Here is a 16,483-nt window from a genome sequence, read left to right as displayed (position 1 = left end):
GTGTGAAGCTGGAATGTTGATATTTTCAGAGTGCGACAGTAAGATGACATGGTAATCCCTAATTAAATGTCACTGAGTTCTTCAAGTAGTCAAAAGTACTTCTAAAAAAAATTAAATATAAGCACAATTTCTTTAGCTCTGTCTTCACAAGATTAACCACACACCTATGAAACATGACAAAGATTTTATTTCATTTATGCTTCTACAATTTTTCTCACTCATGAAGTTAATCACAGCTTCTGCCAACTGATGTGTAATACACTTTAAGGATATAAATCAGTGAACCCAGTCAGGAAATGAAACAAATTCTCAGGTTGCCTGCGCAGTGCTGTACATTTTATGATTTTATTAGCGTCTTGTGCCTGTTCCAGATTATTATGAAGATGACAATTTCATTTCATTTATATCAAATGGTTTTCTGAAGATGTTTGCAGTCTAATTTCCCTGCTTGAGTATGGGGAAGATTTATTTTCTGCCAATACCCAACATTAGTCAATTCACTTCTGACACTGAGCTATGCAGATTCCCCATAAAATGAAACAAAATAGAGGCTAGTCATGGAGCAACATAAGCAAGCTGCAAACTGATATTTTTTCCCTTTAGAAAAAGGGGGCTCTGCTGATTTCAACAGATCTGACTCAAAGTGGTCATTAAGATAAAGCAGAAGTTAAAACCTTTGATACTTTGTTATTGTATCCAGCCTCTGACTAATGGGATATTGAATTACATCATTCTACTACCCTGCCAGTTTATGCACAGACAGACATGGGCTGCAAATTGTGGTTGACAATCCTGTAGGGTAGATTTATTAATCAGTCAGGAAAATCTCCCTTTGGTCTGATATTCCCCCTAATATATTTCCATCCAGAATTTCTCACAGATGAGCGATACATTTAAGTGTGCAAACAGCATCTGAATTGAAGGATGGAGGGCTTGGATAACATAACGGTCTCTGTGTTTATAGTGCTATTGGGCAGTTTGAAATCTTCTATCATCACACAAAGATTTTCCATTAAAATTCCACCATTGGAAATGAGTAAGATTTTGCAACGAGGTGAAATTGGGATTAGAGTAATGCATTTCCTTTTTCTGCAAATTGAACAATGTGGCACAGACTAAAATTACATCACATCTCCCAAAGAAAATCAAATCTTCCAAAAATGGTGCTTTAGCACTGACATTAAAACTGTTGAGATAGTGCTGCCGAGAGGCAACGATTACAGCAAAGATCATTTTTGATGGAAAACAGATTCGTGATAAGCTTTGGCATGTTAGATGACTATGTTCCTCAAAATGCCACGCATACCTAAATAGATTAAACTAATACATCTTGGAGGATTAAAGGAAACGAATGAAAGTGGCACATTTCCATTTAATTCTACCACAAAAGGCAAAATAAAAGGCACATTTCCATTTGTTTTCTACCACAAGAGGGAGCTTGGTGGTCTGACGATTCAATGTTGTAGTTTAGGTTTTCTGCACCAGGTGGCAGAGATATTGCATGTTACTACAGCACACAATTTATGAATCTCTTAATTTTCTCATGGATGTTTGCTTCCTTGAAACATTATGACTGCTATTATTCTGGACTACTTTTCACATTCTGCATTTTTAGCATTACCCTGATTGACCACCCTATGACATTACGTGTTAAGATACTTCGACACTTAACAGATGTTTTGGTGGCAAATCCAGTCCGCCCCGAAACCGAGCTGGGAAATTGCGATGCCTGATTCCCATTGCTTCGGACGCAGCTAATAGGCCAACGTCTTGCTGCCTGCAAGTTAAAACAATTGCTGTATGCAACCAATATTAATCATGTTGTTGTACAACTGAGTGGCTCAAAACGACCTTAATCCAGTCTGCACTGAATGAAGAGGAGGTGCATTGTGGCTGGAGCAGTTGGTGAACAGTTGAAAACATAATAATGGAACAACAAAGGGACACCGGGTTCCAGGATTTTCTGAAATGTTCGCCAGTAGTGTTGAACAAAAACAATGAGGAGGGGAGATGACCCATGATGTACCAGAAGGTACCAACTCCCCTTTCTGCCTCTCCCTGTAAAACACTGACAGGCCGCTGGCATGAGATAAACATGGAGGGCAATGCCAGGAATGAAAGTCCTGAGAAGCTTGATGCAGTTGTGCAAAACGTTGACTAACATCACAAAAGCACTCATGATCAGTGAATACATTTTCAGATAACATACACCCTCACATCACTAGCCTTGCACACCAAACTCCCATCGAAAATCTCCATTAATCAGGAGTCATATCTAATGTTCATGGTTTCACCTCAGCCTTGAACCTTCTAATGCTGCAAACCTCCACAACAACGGCATCAATTGAACAGACGGCAGCACCTTCCCTCTCTTTTGCAGGATAATGTGGCACAAACCTGGAAGCAATGTGTGCTAACTGGTGAGTGACAGGCATTACTGCTTGTCTTTACCACTGAGGAGAAGGTAGTGCTCTATCATTGGATTTCTTTGCCAACGTGGAGGTGAAATTATAACAAATGAAACCCTGCAGTATCCTCACATCTGCCTCTTCTCTCACATCAATTCAGCCCTGAGCTGTGCATTCCTCTTCTGATTCACAAACTGGAGACGGTGCTCCTTTCCTGACCATCCTGAGCTTCTCCTGGAATATGCCAACTTGGCAGCACACCCATCATCTTCATAGAAATGTCTGGGCTTCTTCCCAAGCCAATGGATTGGAATATTATGCAATAAAGTGGTACGAGCTTAAAAATGTGTTACTGGAAAAGCGCAGCAGGTCAGGCAGCATCCGAGGAGCAGGAATGAGGAGGGTGTGCCAAGCAGGCTAAGATAAAAGGTAGGGAGGAGAGACATGGGGGAGGGGTGTTGGGAATGCGATAGGTGGAAGGAATTAAAGGTGAGGGTGATAGGCCGGAGAGGGTGTGGGGGCGGAGAGGTCGGGAAGAAGATTGCAGGTTAGGAAGGCGATGCTGAGTCTGGGGTTGGGACTGAGAAAAGGTGGGGGGAGGGGAAATGAGGAAGCTGGAGGAATCTGCATTCATCCCTTGTGGTTGGAGGGTTCCTAGGCGGAAGATGAGGTGCTCTTGCTCTTCCTCCAGGCGTCATGTTGCCATGGTCCGGTGATGGAGGAGGCCAAGGACCTGCATGCCCTTGGCGGAATGGGAGGGGAAGTTAAAGTGTTGAGCCACGGGTTGGTTGGGTTGGTTGGTGCGGGTGTCCCAGAGGTGTTCTCTGAAATGTTCCGCAAGTAGGCAGCCTGTCTCCCCAATGTATAGGAGGCCACATCGAGTGCAGCAGATGCAGTAAATGATGTGTGTGGAGGTGCAGGTGAATTTATGAGCACCCCATCTTCCGCCTAGGAACCCTCCAACTACAAGGGATGAATGCAGATTTCTCCAGCTTCCTCATTTCCCCTCCCCCACCTTGTCTCAGTCCCAACCCTCAGACTCAGCACCACCTTCTTGACCTGCAATCTTCTTCCCGACCTCTCCGCCCCCAACCTCTCTCCGGCCTATCACCCTCACCTTCACCTCCTTCCACCTATCGTATTCCCAACGCCCCTCCCTCAAGTCCCTCCTCCCTACCTTTTATCTTAGCCTGCTTGGCACACCCTCCTCATTCCTGAAGAAGGGGTTATGCCCGAAACATCGATTCTCCTGCTCCTTGAATGCTGCCTGACCTGCTGTGCTTTTCCAGCAACACATTTTTAAACTCTGATCTCCAGCATCTGCAGTCCTCACTTTCTACTAATAAAGTGGTACGGGCAGTCAAGTTGTTTTGTTTTTAACAAGGTGTGAAATGATGGGCAGGAAGCGGAGGAGGGGATGGACATCCCAGATTTGACCCCGACTTCATCCCTCCTCCCTGCTTTTCCATTGCAGCCCTTTGACTCAGTGCTCCCTGTGCCTGCCCTTCTTCTCCCTCACTGCTTTGGCTGGTGAACTCTGACCACCACACACCCCACAACCCCTACCCCTATACCTCCAACCCCACCCCACCCTCACCTTCTTTGGTTTCAAGCAAAGTTATATCAGACTGGAAAGACTAACTTTGTTTCTCTCCCCACTGATATTGCCAAAGTTTCTCCAGAACTTACTTCCAGGTCGTAGGCTACTAATTGGGTTGTCAATTTTTCTTTGTGGACCATGCCCTCATTGGTGAAGGTCAAGTACCACGGAATGATGGGTAATTCCCGGGTTGCAGCACTTAAAGCGTTGTGCAGCTGGGCTTTAACTATGCTGCCAGTGTTGTGCGTGCTGCAAGGTTGATCCCAGAACGGGCCAGTTCCTCATCTCCTGCATTGTCATTCCGCAAGAAGGGCACCGAAGAGCCTGGCTGCATAATTGGTGAGGTGAAAGATGGACAGTTGTGTGAGATAAGTCACTGTGAGTCATTGCAGACTGGGCTTTGACTAAACACTAACCAAAAATGGGAACAATCCTCCCAACGTGCCACAAAATGGTGTAAGGATCCAAATTTTGCACTTTATGCGAATTTGGCAATTCCTGGGCTTTAGTTGTATTTTACCCCACCATTTATAGAAAATGTCAACCCTTTGAAAGGTTTATATTGGACTGAGGTTTCACAAAGGTTTCTCTCTTTGAGGCCTAGAAAGACCTCTTTCCATATCATACCAAACCCAACTCAAGGACGCCATGGGAGGGCAGGTAGGCGCAAAATGAATGAATGAATACCATGAAAGCAAGCAGGATTAGGAATTAAGTTTTAATATCACGTACAATGAAGAATGTAAAATGTTGCCACTCCCAGTGCCATCTTAGCTACAGGTTACTGAGGTACAAAATCTTAGCTATGAATTAAAAAAAAGTTAAAAGTACAACATTGCAGTTCTTCTCAGTATGAAGTAGTAAATAAAGAAATAAAGTTAATTTCAAAATTACCACCCATCTTTAGCCAAGGGTGTGCAGTCACTGCAAACTTGGATTTCCCACAAGTGCTAGCACTCCCCATGAGGGTTCAATCTCTCCCCTGCACTGGGTTTGATCTCTCCCCCTGCACTGGGTTCAGTCTCTCTCCTGCGCTGGGTTTGATCTCTCCCCCTGCACTGGGTTCAATCTCTCCCCTGCACTGGGTTTGATCTCTCCCCTGCACTAGGATTGATCTCTCCCCTGCACTGGGTTCAATCTCTCCTCTGCACTTGGCTCGATGTCTCCTCCTGCATGGGGTTTGATCTCCCCCCTGCACTGGGCCCGATCTCCCCTGCACTGGGCCCGATCTCCCCCCTGCACTGGGCCCGATCTCCCCCCTGCACTGGGCCCGATCTCCCCTGCACTGGGCCCGATCTCCCCCCTGCACTGGGCCCGATCTCCCCCCTGCACTGGGCCCGATCTCCCCCCTGCACTGGGCCCGATCTCCCCTGCACTGGGCCCGATCTCCCCCCTGCACTGGGCCCGATCTCCCCCCTGCACTGGCTTGACCTCCCCTCTGCACTGGGCCCGATCTCCCCTGCACTGGGCCCGATCTCCCCCCTGCACTGGGCCCGATCTCCCCCCTGCACTGGGCCCGATCTCCCCTGCACTGGGCCCGATCTCCCCCCTGCACTGGGCCCGATCTCCCCCCTGCACTGGCTTGACCTCCCCTCTGCACTGGGCCCGATCTCCCCTGCACTCGGCCCGATCTCTCCTCTGCGCTGGGATTGACCTCTCCCCTGCACTGGGCCCTATCTCTCCTCATGCACTAGGCTTGATCTCTCCCCCTGCACTGGGTTTGATCTCTCCCCCTGCACTGGGTTCGATCTCTCCCCCTGCACTGGGTTCGCTCTCTCCCCCTGCACTGGGTTCGATCTCTCCCCCTGCACTGGGTTCGATCTCTCCCCCTGCACTGGGTTCGATCTCTCCCCCTGCACTGGGTTCGATCTCTCCCCCTGCACTGGGTTCGATCTCTCCCCCTGCACTGGGTTCGATCTCTCCCCCGCACTGGGTTCGATCTCTCCCCCTGCAATGGGATTGATCTCTTCCCCTGCACTGGGTTTGATCTCTCCCCCTGCACTGGGTTCGATCTCTCCCCCTGCACTGGGTTCGATCTCTCCCCCTGCAATGGGATTGATCTCTTCCCCTGCACTGGGTTTGATCTCTTCCCCTGCACTGGGTTTGATCTCTCCCCCTGCACTGGGTTTGATCTCTCCCCCTGCACTGGGTTCGATCTCTCCCCCTGCACTGGGTTCGATCTCTCCCTTGCATGGGGCTAGATGTCTCCCCTGCTCTAGGTTTGAACTCCCTCCTTGCACTGGGTTCGATCTCTCCCCCTGTACTGGGCCCGATCTCTCCCCTGCACTGGCTTTAATCTCTGCCCCTGCACTGGGTTCGATCTCTTCCCTTGCACTGGGTTTGATCTCTTCCCTTACACTGGGTTCAATCTCTCCCCCTGCACTGGGTTTGATCTCTCCCCCTGTACTGGGCCCGATCTCTCCCCTGCACTGGGTTTAATCTCTGCCCCTGCACTGGGTTTGATCTCTCCCCTGCACTGGATTTGATCTCTCCCCCTGCACTAGGTTCGATCTCCCCCCTGCACTGGGTTTGATCTCCCCCTGCACTGGGCCCGCTCTCTCTCCAGCGCTGGCTGCCATCTTGGCTGACCAGCTGCTCAGTGAGTAACATTGTGCCTCTGCCCTGTCTATTCCATGAGCTGGGTGTCTGTTCCTGAAAACAGTGCTCTTGAAGCAGCCATTCACTGTTACTTGCCTTTGCACCTTGAAATGCCATTGTCGACTTCCCAAGCATCCTGTAAGTAGATCAGATCGTGCCTTCAAGGTGTTATTGATAGAATGTTTGGAAAGTGCTGCTGAAGGGACTTTGGTGAGTCACTATTGCATTTCATAAATCAAACACGATCATTTGTTTACCTAATAGAGTAATGATGGATAATAAGAAAAACAAAAATGAATAAACACATGCGTTATTGGCTGACAGGTGGCAGCTTGGCATAACACCTTACAATTAATTTAATTTAAATGCTGTCTTTGATTGCATGGATGAATCTCCCCATGATAGCTCATTCTATTCACGTTAGTCTCTAGTGCTTTTTGAGTTGTGTAAACAACTGCTGGAATTTATTTGGACATGCAATGTTTGTGTGTTATCCATTGTGGTGCTCTCCTATCAGTGACAAGACTGGTACTGAGTAGTTGATTACAATCAACAAATCTGACTTCATGATGCTGTGAGACAGTTTGGAACACAAATATTTCACATGGAGTTACCACTTTCATGGATAATAAAGTTGTACCTGCACAATTCAAAACAAAATTGACACACAGGTACAAAGCTGTTAACATCAGCAATAAAATGGTGATGTTCAGCAATATGTATACATTGTGGAATATTTCTTCTTGCAGTGTAAGACATCTTAATACACTCTGAGTTCCAATATTGTATTTTAATAGGATCCAAACCTGTCAATTGTTTTATGTATGATGTAATAAATGTTGCATCATTCCAAAGTGATTTAGGAACTATATGTTTTGTATGTACACAAAAATATCCAGAGTGCCATATCATTCACTCCTGCACTACAGTCCGTGTATTGAACTTACAATGTTTTAGCACATAACCGATGGCATGGTCTGAGAAATATTTGCAAAGAATGACCAGAATTTGCGTCTGGAAGTGTTTTTTTTCCCACTTTCTGAGAGCCACAAGATGTGACACTGTGGCAGCAGGTGTCTGTGTGTAAAACCCAAACATTGTGAAATCAAGTTAATGCTGAATAGATCAAGAAAAATCAACCTAAACTCATTCCGAAGAGAGAAAAGCTTAATAAAGTGCATTGTGAAAACTGAATGAATGACCAACACTGAAAGACACAAAGCACTTTTGACAGAAAAGGCAAGAGCACAAATTCAGAAAGATCGAGTAGTTAAGGAATACGATTTCTAGAAACATGCATTTGAATAAAAGTCATGTGCAAGGATATGTGGGAGAAGCCAGAGATTGGCACAAAGTAATGATAGCAAAAGTGATGAACCCAAAACATCAATTTTCCTGCTCCTCAGATGCTGCCTAACCTGCTGTGCTTTTCCAGCACCACTCTAATCTAGACAAAGTAATGGTGGTCATTGAAAGGGTTGGAACAGGCATGACGGGCTGAATGATCACCTTCTGTATTGTCGCACTGCTGTGATTTTGATACAGAGCTTCAGTGGGAAACCAGAGCTCGAGGGTAAAGTCTCTGACATGGAGAGATGGAGGGCTGAGGAGAACTTCGCTTGTCACATTGAAAATTAGTGTTCGAGAGAATTGCAAGGTTGGCAGTGGAGGCATCAAAACAGAAGGTCCTGAATCTGAAACCAAAACTTCAATGGCGTCTGCTTCACATAGAAGAACTGAGAGAAAGAAAAGCCTGAGAGTGCTGTGTGCCGGCCGCAAATCAGTGAACTGCAGATGCAGCTTACACTATATCACAGCGAGAGCCTGATTTACTGGAGACCAATAACAAACGGCGAGAAATGCTGGAGCATTTAAATGAGGAAATCTGAAATACAAGAAGCCAAGCAGAGCGGGCACAGCAGGAAGCTGAAAAATTATTGGAAGGCAGCGGTTGGAAGAAAAACATAAGCTGCAGAATCATAACACAAAGCTCGAGGAGAAGTCCTGCCAGGCCACAGATTGACTGCTGCCTGCTGCTATAGTTCAGGAGAAAATGCGCAACTTTCAAGCACCTCAGCTTTGCCGTGGATAATGCTCTCTGAGAAAAGGAAGTAAACTATAAGTGACTCAATGTGGTCAACTAAATTAAGGCGATTGTTAATCATCTTTTCATAAGATATAATGGCCCAGATCTTCTGCAGAGTAGGAATCATCATTGGATTGATTCTTCTACTTTTCTCTGTCCTGCTTTCTATTTCTAACTGGGACTACTGGGGCAACTCATGGCTCAGTGATTAGCACTGCAGCCTCACAGTGCCAGGTACCTGGGTTTGATTCCAGTCTTGAGTGACTGTCTGTGTGGAGTTTGCATGTTCTCCCTGTGTCTGTGTTTCTGCCAGGTGTACTAGTTTCCTCCCACAGTCCAAAGATGTGCAGGTTGGATGAGTTGGCCATGCTGAAATTGTCCATTGTGTTCAGGGATGTGTAGGTTTAGCCATGGTAAATGTGGGGGTTACAGAGATATGGTTGCTGGGTGGGGCACTCCTCGGAGGGAATGCAATGGACCAAATAGCCTCCTTCCACATTGTTGGGATTCAACGGCTTTGGAGTCTAGCTTTTACAGAAATGGTGAAGGCGGAGCCCCCTCCAAGGCTGCTGTAGACACAAGTCACATCTGCCTTTATTTAACATTCACAAAGAGCTTCAGATTCCATCAAGCCACCCTGCACTCCAGGAGCAGCACTCAATCTGCAGTGACACTGAGGGTGTTAAAGGGGGTTGCTGCAACTAGTTAAAAAAAGCACAAGAGTCAGTTAACAGCCGAGAGGAAGTTTGCTTTAATCAGCATTCCTCAGTCATTGATTTAAAGGACAGAGGCTTTAAGCCCTTGAGTGTTTTTTTTTGTCACAGCCACTCTCAAATTCACAAGAATGGAGAACGTAAAGGGACAAGGAAATGTTGATTTGTGTTTCTTCACCAATTTTAGGGCGAGAACTAGTCTTATTCTTTCTTTCCATGTTCATTTATTACATTCATTTATACATTTCACTCATTCGCGCACAAGACATAACGTCAAAACACAATAAAAGATGAGATTTATGTTTCAATATTCCTGGTGCAAACTGTTGCGTGATTGAAATGCTTGTTGGAAATTGAGGGAAAGAAGTCCGAGCATCAAATCCTCCCAGCTCCTTCTCCACTTTTCAAATGTACTTTCAAAGATAGGGCACCCAAAACTGCCTTTATCAACAGAGCTCATTATTTAACCTAAAATTACTTAAAAATGTAAAAGCAAAGTATAAGGTAACTTCGATTTTTGAAAAATGTTACAATGTTGATATGAAAGCATCATTTTTCACTTGAAATCAATGAGGATAAGAACAGGGGAACCAGCCAGTGCTGTGACTCATTATGCTTTAATAACACTATACTGGCTTTGGTCACAAATCTCAACATAAATCCTATTGCAGAATATCTTAAATATTTATATAGCGTCATAAAATAGCGAAACACACAGCTTGGCTGTGCAGCGGGAGATGCAAGTAGGACCAGGCTTTGTCAATGTGAATTGTCTGTATACTATCAGGGAGTGCACTGCTGGCAGTCATTAAATACATAATGTTATATGTGAAACTGGATTATAGTTTCTTTGCAGGAAATTCTATTTATACTTCAACAAATGTGGAAAGCCTCCCTTTTTAATAGGAATCACTGGAGTAAGGTTTAGCTACTGGGAGTTGACAGCTCCAACATTGTCGAAAGCAAAGATGCTGGAGTTATTTTGAAGCTTAAACCCCTATTATAAGTAGAATCAGCTAATAGTATTCCCCAACTTGGCTCCTGATGCAGTATGCTGGGTTTGGAATGGCATAATATGGGGCAACCTCTACACAGAACAGTAGATCTCATGGGGAGTGCCACAATTGTGAAAGAGGAGCTTGGGGCAGCAGGTACCCAGATTATTTTTATGGGTACTGAAGGAACACTACAGCTTCAGTTGTTACCACAGGATAAGCCATCAGCAAACTTGCTCAAGGTAAAGAAAGTATAAGAATTAAATGCATGGCTTAAAAACTGGTATCAGAGGAATGGGTTTCAATTCTACCTCAGCACTGGGGTAGGAAGAGGCTGTTCCAGTGGGGTGGTCGTCACTTGAGTCTAGATTAGAGTGGTGCTGGAAAAGCATAAAAGGTCAGGCAGCATCTGATGGGCATGAAAATCGATGTTTCAGGCTAAAGCCCTTCATTCCTGATGAAGGGCTTTAGCCTGAAACGTCGATTTTCCTGTTCCTCGGATGATGCCTGGCCTGCTGTGCTTTTCCAGCACCACTCTAATCTAGACTCTGATTTCCAGCATCTGCAGTCCTCATTTTTGCCTGGTCTTCACTTGAACTGTGCTGGGACCTGTGTCCTGACAAAACAGATAATTAGGGTTGTACAGAGGGCTTTAGGGTAATTAGGTGGGGAGGAGGAAAGGTAATACATAGGTTTATAAAGCAATGCAGAACAACTATTCTGATAATATATGATCAGGAAAGAGCAAACATTAGCAGAAAATAGGGTCAAAAGGGGAAAAGGTACTAAAATAGGCAACATTAATCCCTCTTAACTGCATGAACTGTTCAGACCAAACTAAATTCATTGACAGTACAAACAGAGGTGAATGAGTGTAGTTTTGTAGCCATTACAATGAAGTATTTAAAAAGAGTTCAAATCTAGAAACAAAATATCCAGGAATATGTGACATTTTGAAAGGACAGGCAGGAAGCAAAGGGTGATGGGGTAGCAGTGTTAGTATGGAATAGAATAGTTACATTAACAAGAAATGATCTGAGGTCAAATGATATAAAATCCTGATGGTATGGGGGTAGGAAATGACAAAGGGAAGAAACATATATAAGTAGTCCATGGGTGCTATAAGGCAGTACGTGGTGATTATATATTCACGTAATTTGGGAAAATCAAATTGGCAGAAGTATTCATGCAGAAGAATTCAGAGTACATTCAGGACAGTTTCCTGGAAGAATATGTTGTAGTTTACCAGGGATCAGATGATTTTAGATCTGGTGATGTGTATTGGGGCAGGTTTCATAAATGATCCCATAGTAAAAGATCTCCCAGGGAGCAGGGAACATGAACCAAGATAGGATATAATGGATCACTCTGTTTGAGAGTGAGAAATCTGGGTTGGACAGAACTGTGCTAACCTTAAATAAGCGCAATTACAAAGGAATGAGGGCAGAGCTGGCTGGATCAGACTGCAAAAAGACAGTTGAGGAAAAATGGCAGAAATGTAAGAAAATAGCTCGTAACTCATAGAAAAGATATGTCCAGTGAGGAAGAAGGAGAATGATAAACCAATCATGGTTAACCAAGGAAGTTAAGGATAATATTAAATCGAGAAGGAAAACTAAACATATAATTGAAAAGAATAGTGGTAAGCCAGAAGATTGGAAAAGTTTTAAAACCAGCAAAAGGGGATATAAATAAGTTGTGAGGCATACTAATGAGAAATATAAAAATGAGCAGTAAGGGTTTCTTTGAATATATAAAAAGGATAAGAGAGGCAAAAGTAAACATCTGTCCTTAGAGAACGAAGCTGACGAAATAGTAAGTGGAACCAGGAAATTGCAGAGGAGTTGAACAAACATTGGGCATCAGTATTCATGATGGATAGCATTGATAGGATTCCAAAAATGCTAAATAAGCAAGGGCTCAAGGCTGGGAGGAAATAAACACAATAACCAAAACTAGAGAAAAGAGCACTAAGGAAACTAATGGGATTAAAGGCAGATATGTCCTGGAACCTGATGGGCATGCCTCCTGGGATATTAAAAGAAGTAGCTACAGAGATAATGGATACATTAGTAGTAATCTTCCAAGAATCCTTAGATTCCAGAAACATCCCAGCGATTCAGAAAAGTGACAATCTCACAATCTTATTCAAAAAAGAGAGGGAGTAAACAAAAACAGATACCTATAGGTCAATTAGCTTTTCATCTGTCATTGGGAAAATGTTACAGTCCATTATAGAGTATTTAGAAATGCATCCTATAATTTAGCAGAGTCAACATGACTTCATGAAGGGGAAATCATGTCTAGCAAATTTAATACTGTTCTTTAAGGTCATAAGCAGTATAGGTAGAGGGGAACCAATAGCTGAAATTGTATTTCTAAAAGGCACTTGATGAGATACCACACATAAGGCAACTTAATAAGATACAAGCCCATGATATATTAACATGTATAGAGAATTGGCTAATGAAAAGACGACAGACAGTTGGGATAAAGGGGGCATTTTCATGATGGCAAACAGTAACTAGTGGAGTGTGACAGGGATCAATACTGGGACCACAGTTATTTACAATACATTAAATTAATGACTTAGATAACAGAAGTACTATAGTCAACTTTGCAGATGGCACAAAAATATGAGGGAAAGCAAGTTATGAAAAAGAAATAAGGAGGCTGCAGTAAAAAAAAGGTAGTGAATTTGCTCAAACATGGCAGATGGAATATTGTGAGGGAAAATATGTGGTAATACACTATGGCAGGGAGAATAGAAGAGCTGAATATTATTTAAATAGGGAAAATCACAAAAACTAGCATCCACATTCAGCAGATAATAGGGAAGACTAATGGCCTTTATTTCATATGCAATGCAGTGTAAAAGCAGGGAGATCTTGTTAAAACTATAAAAGGTAATAGTCAGACCACCCCTGGAGTATGTGAACGTTTTTGGTCTCTTTACTTAAGAAAAGATATATTGGCATCAGAGGCAGTCCAGGGAAGGTTCACTAGATTGATTCTAGGTATGGAAGATTCTTCTTATGAGGAGAGGTTGGGATGTACTCATTGGAGTTCAGGAGAGTGTGAGGAGACTTTATTGCAATATATAGAATTATTAGAAGGGTAGATGCAGAGAGTTTGTTTCCCCGATGTGGGAGAGTCTGGAACCAGAGGGCATGACTCCAGATTAGGGGGTTGTCCAGTTAATTGTTTTTCTCTCATAGGGTAGTTAATTCTTCACCACAGGAGACTGCAAGGCCTGGGTTGTTAAGCATATTCAAGAATGAGATAGATTTTTACTCAGGAAGGGAATCAAGAGTTATTGAGAAAAAGCAGGAAAGTGGATTATCAGATCAGCCATGATCTCAATGAATGCCAAAGAAGGTTCAATGGTTACCTTGGTCCTTCACTTAATGGTCTCATAGTTGATATATCAGACATTAATCAGTGTGTAAAGCTGATTTGATACCAGTGCTGCCAATTTGAAGGTAGACAAGCAGGAGGTGGGGAAGTCAATGTTTCGGGTGTAATCCTTTTTGCATCCAAACGTTGACTTCTCCACCTCCTGATGCTGCCTGGCTTGCTGTGTTCTTCCAGCCTACTGCCTGGCTACTTTGGATTCCAGCATCTGCAGTTTTTTTTTTGTCTCTGCTATTTTGAAGGTGGATGTACCAGCCCTTCCTTGAACTCACTGAGCTAAATATGTGTTTAGCAGAGGGAAAGACTACTCCATCCAAGTTGTCAAAAGCTGTGGTGTCCAATAAGGTATTGGTAATTGCCAAACTTTGTGATAATCAGGTTATAATTTTTGGCACATCTCAAATAAAATTTAACTAAATCAAATGCAAAATCTTCTGAAAATAATTTTGGACTTTTAATCTGTCAGCAATCAAGACAAATGCATTCACTGTCACAGCAATAAGAACAGTTTTTAAAAGGGTTGTCAGTCAAACCATTTCAAATGTAAGTCTGCTGCATCCATCCACAAATAATGATGACAATCAATTAACCAAAATGTGCTGCTTCCATTCGTGAGTTCCAATTTATTGCAAAGAAAGCTACTTCTGCAAGAGTAAATTGTCTCAACTTTATCAAATTGATACATCAGGAAACTCAGTGAGAAAATATGATCAGCAAATCTCTAAGAGTTGGCTTCTATGTTCTGACTCTTACCTTACTTATAATCTGTCATTTGCCACTTCTGAACAAAGTATCCCGACAGTTCCAAAGCATCGTTGCCTCCTGGTTAACCTGCTGATTTTTCTCATTTTTCATCAATAATATTCTGCTCCTATCAATCATCTGTTTCAGCGTCTATGTAAAATACAGGTTGAACACACAGGGATGTTGCTGTACTGCTCAACTTGTTAAAATGACACACTTCATCCAAGCAGTGCAGTCGCCTCGCAGGTTCCTCAACTGTTAGCATAACCACCCCATACCAACTCAATAAAACCTTGGTTCTTCAGTGAGCATCCCAAAATCACTGGATTCCCCAGGAGAATTTCAGGAGCAATCAGACTGTTGTCCTTATAAAGGCCAGCCTTGCTTTCCAACACTGTTCAGCAGATCGAAATGGATCCCTATGTAGCTCATGACGTCTCACTGGCCTTCACAAGGGATCACAATGTTCACTTTTGCTGATCTAATCTGGAATCTCCCTTTCTAGAACTGCTCCACCCTGGACTGCCTGAACAACTTGTTGATATTAGATTCCCTACACCGTGGAAATGGGCCCTTCAGCCCAACAAGTCCACACTGACCCTCCAAAGAGTAACCCACCCAGACTCGTTTCCCTCCATTTCCCTCTGACTAATGCATCTAACACTATGGGCAATTTAGCATGGCCAATTCACCTGATGCACATCTTTGGATTGTGGGAGGAAACTGGAGCACCCGGAGGAAACCCACGCAGACACGGGGAGAATGTGCAAACTCCACACAGACAGTTGCCCGAGGCGGGAATTGAACTAGGATCCCTGACACTGTGAGATAGCAGTGCTAACCACTGATCTGGTGCCACTTGCTCCCATTCCAATCAATCACTCTCCTTCCCAGGGTTCAGCTCATCTGAACTCCAAAAATGCATTCTAATTGTCATTTACAAGGATAAGTTCAGCTCTTTACTGCTAGCCTACTTCACTGAGCTTGTACTGCTCAAGAAACACCCTGCCCCTGAGTTTCAATCTCATTGAATTAAATCAGACAAAAACTGCTTGGGAGCTTTCCCACCCACTCTGTCCCAGATGCATTAAAGTTTTAATGCTCGCAGACTCTTCTGAATCCCTCATGACTTCCCCCAGTCATATCCAATAACCACCTCACTTTCTCAACACTCCAGTTCTTCTCCTGAGTTCTGACACCAACACAAAGCTACTTGCCAACTCATAGAACTTCTTTCTGAGATCTAACAGCACAGAGCCAACCCATGGCTGTTGACTCTTTGCTGAGTCCCTTCCATAGAATCTGTGGAGTTCAGTTGTCCTTACAGCCACCTGCAGCACTTCTGACATGGAGTCCATTTCTGTCTCTTTCTGTCACATTCTCACTCACTGTCTTTAAACTTTGAACTCCTTGTCAATGACCCCTTAACTGTCCTGAGTGACTTGTTGAAAACCTTATAACAAGCCCCTCCCCTGTTTCTGAATGCTGCCAATTAACTACTCTTGGAACCTCTATGCTGTAAATATTTTTATGTAAAGAGATTGCTGGCTAGATCAGTACAAGCAGAAGCTTGCCGATGGAAGGTTTGATCATGGACTCTCAGTGGATGACTTCAAACAGAAATGGCCAGCACATAATGAAAGTCATGCTGCTACACAAAATGAAAAGAGCAGGTCACTGGGGTGCTTACAGAATACTTTTCTGGAGGGGGCCCTGTGGTACTCAGCTGAATGCAACTCAAGATTTAATGCTGCACCATTGTGTGGACCCAGCCCTTGCCACCGGCAATACAGAAACCAGCAGAGAAGGAGGAGGTGGAGGAGGAGCAGAAAGAGATTATCAGTACATGAGAACAGTGTAAGCTTGAAGGTAGAAGCTGGACATTCAGTACAGAAGTCTAAGTTTCCAATGTTGAAATGTCTCTT

General features: G+C 43.8%; 1 long non-coding RNA gene across 1 annotated transcript in view; it reads left to right on the top strand.

Moving 5' to 3' along the window:
• LOC132815962 (uncharacterized) overlaps nt 1-16,483 on the top strand; it is a 114,237-nt gene that overhangs the window by 47,699 nt on the left and 50,055 nt on the right. The window lies entirely within an intron of this gene.

The sequence above is a fragment of the Hemiscyllium ocellatum genome, chromosome 5 (assembly GCF_020745735.1).
Source record: "Hemiscyllium ocellatum isolate sHemOce1 chromosome 5, sHemOce1.pat.X.cur, whole genome shotgun sequence".
NCBI lineage: Eukaryota > Metazoa > Chordata > Chondrichthyes > Orectolobiformes > Hemiscylliidae > Hemiscyllium > Hemiscyllium ocellatum.
Note: the sequence above shows the minus strand (reverse complement) of the source record. Positions and strands in the feature narration are given on the sequence as shown.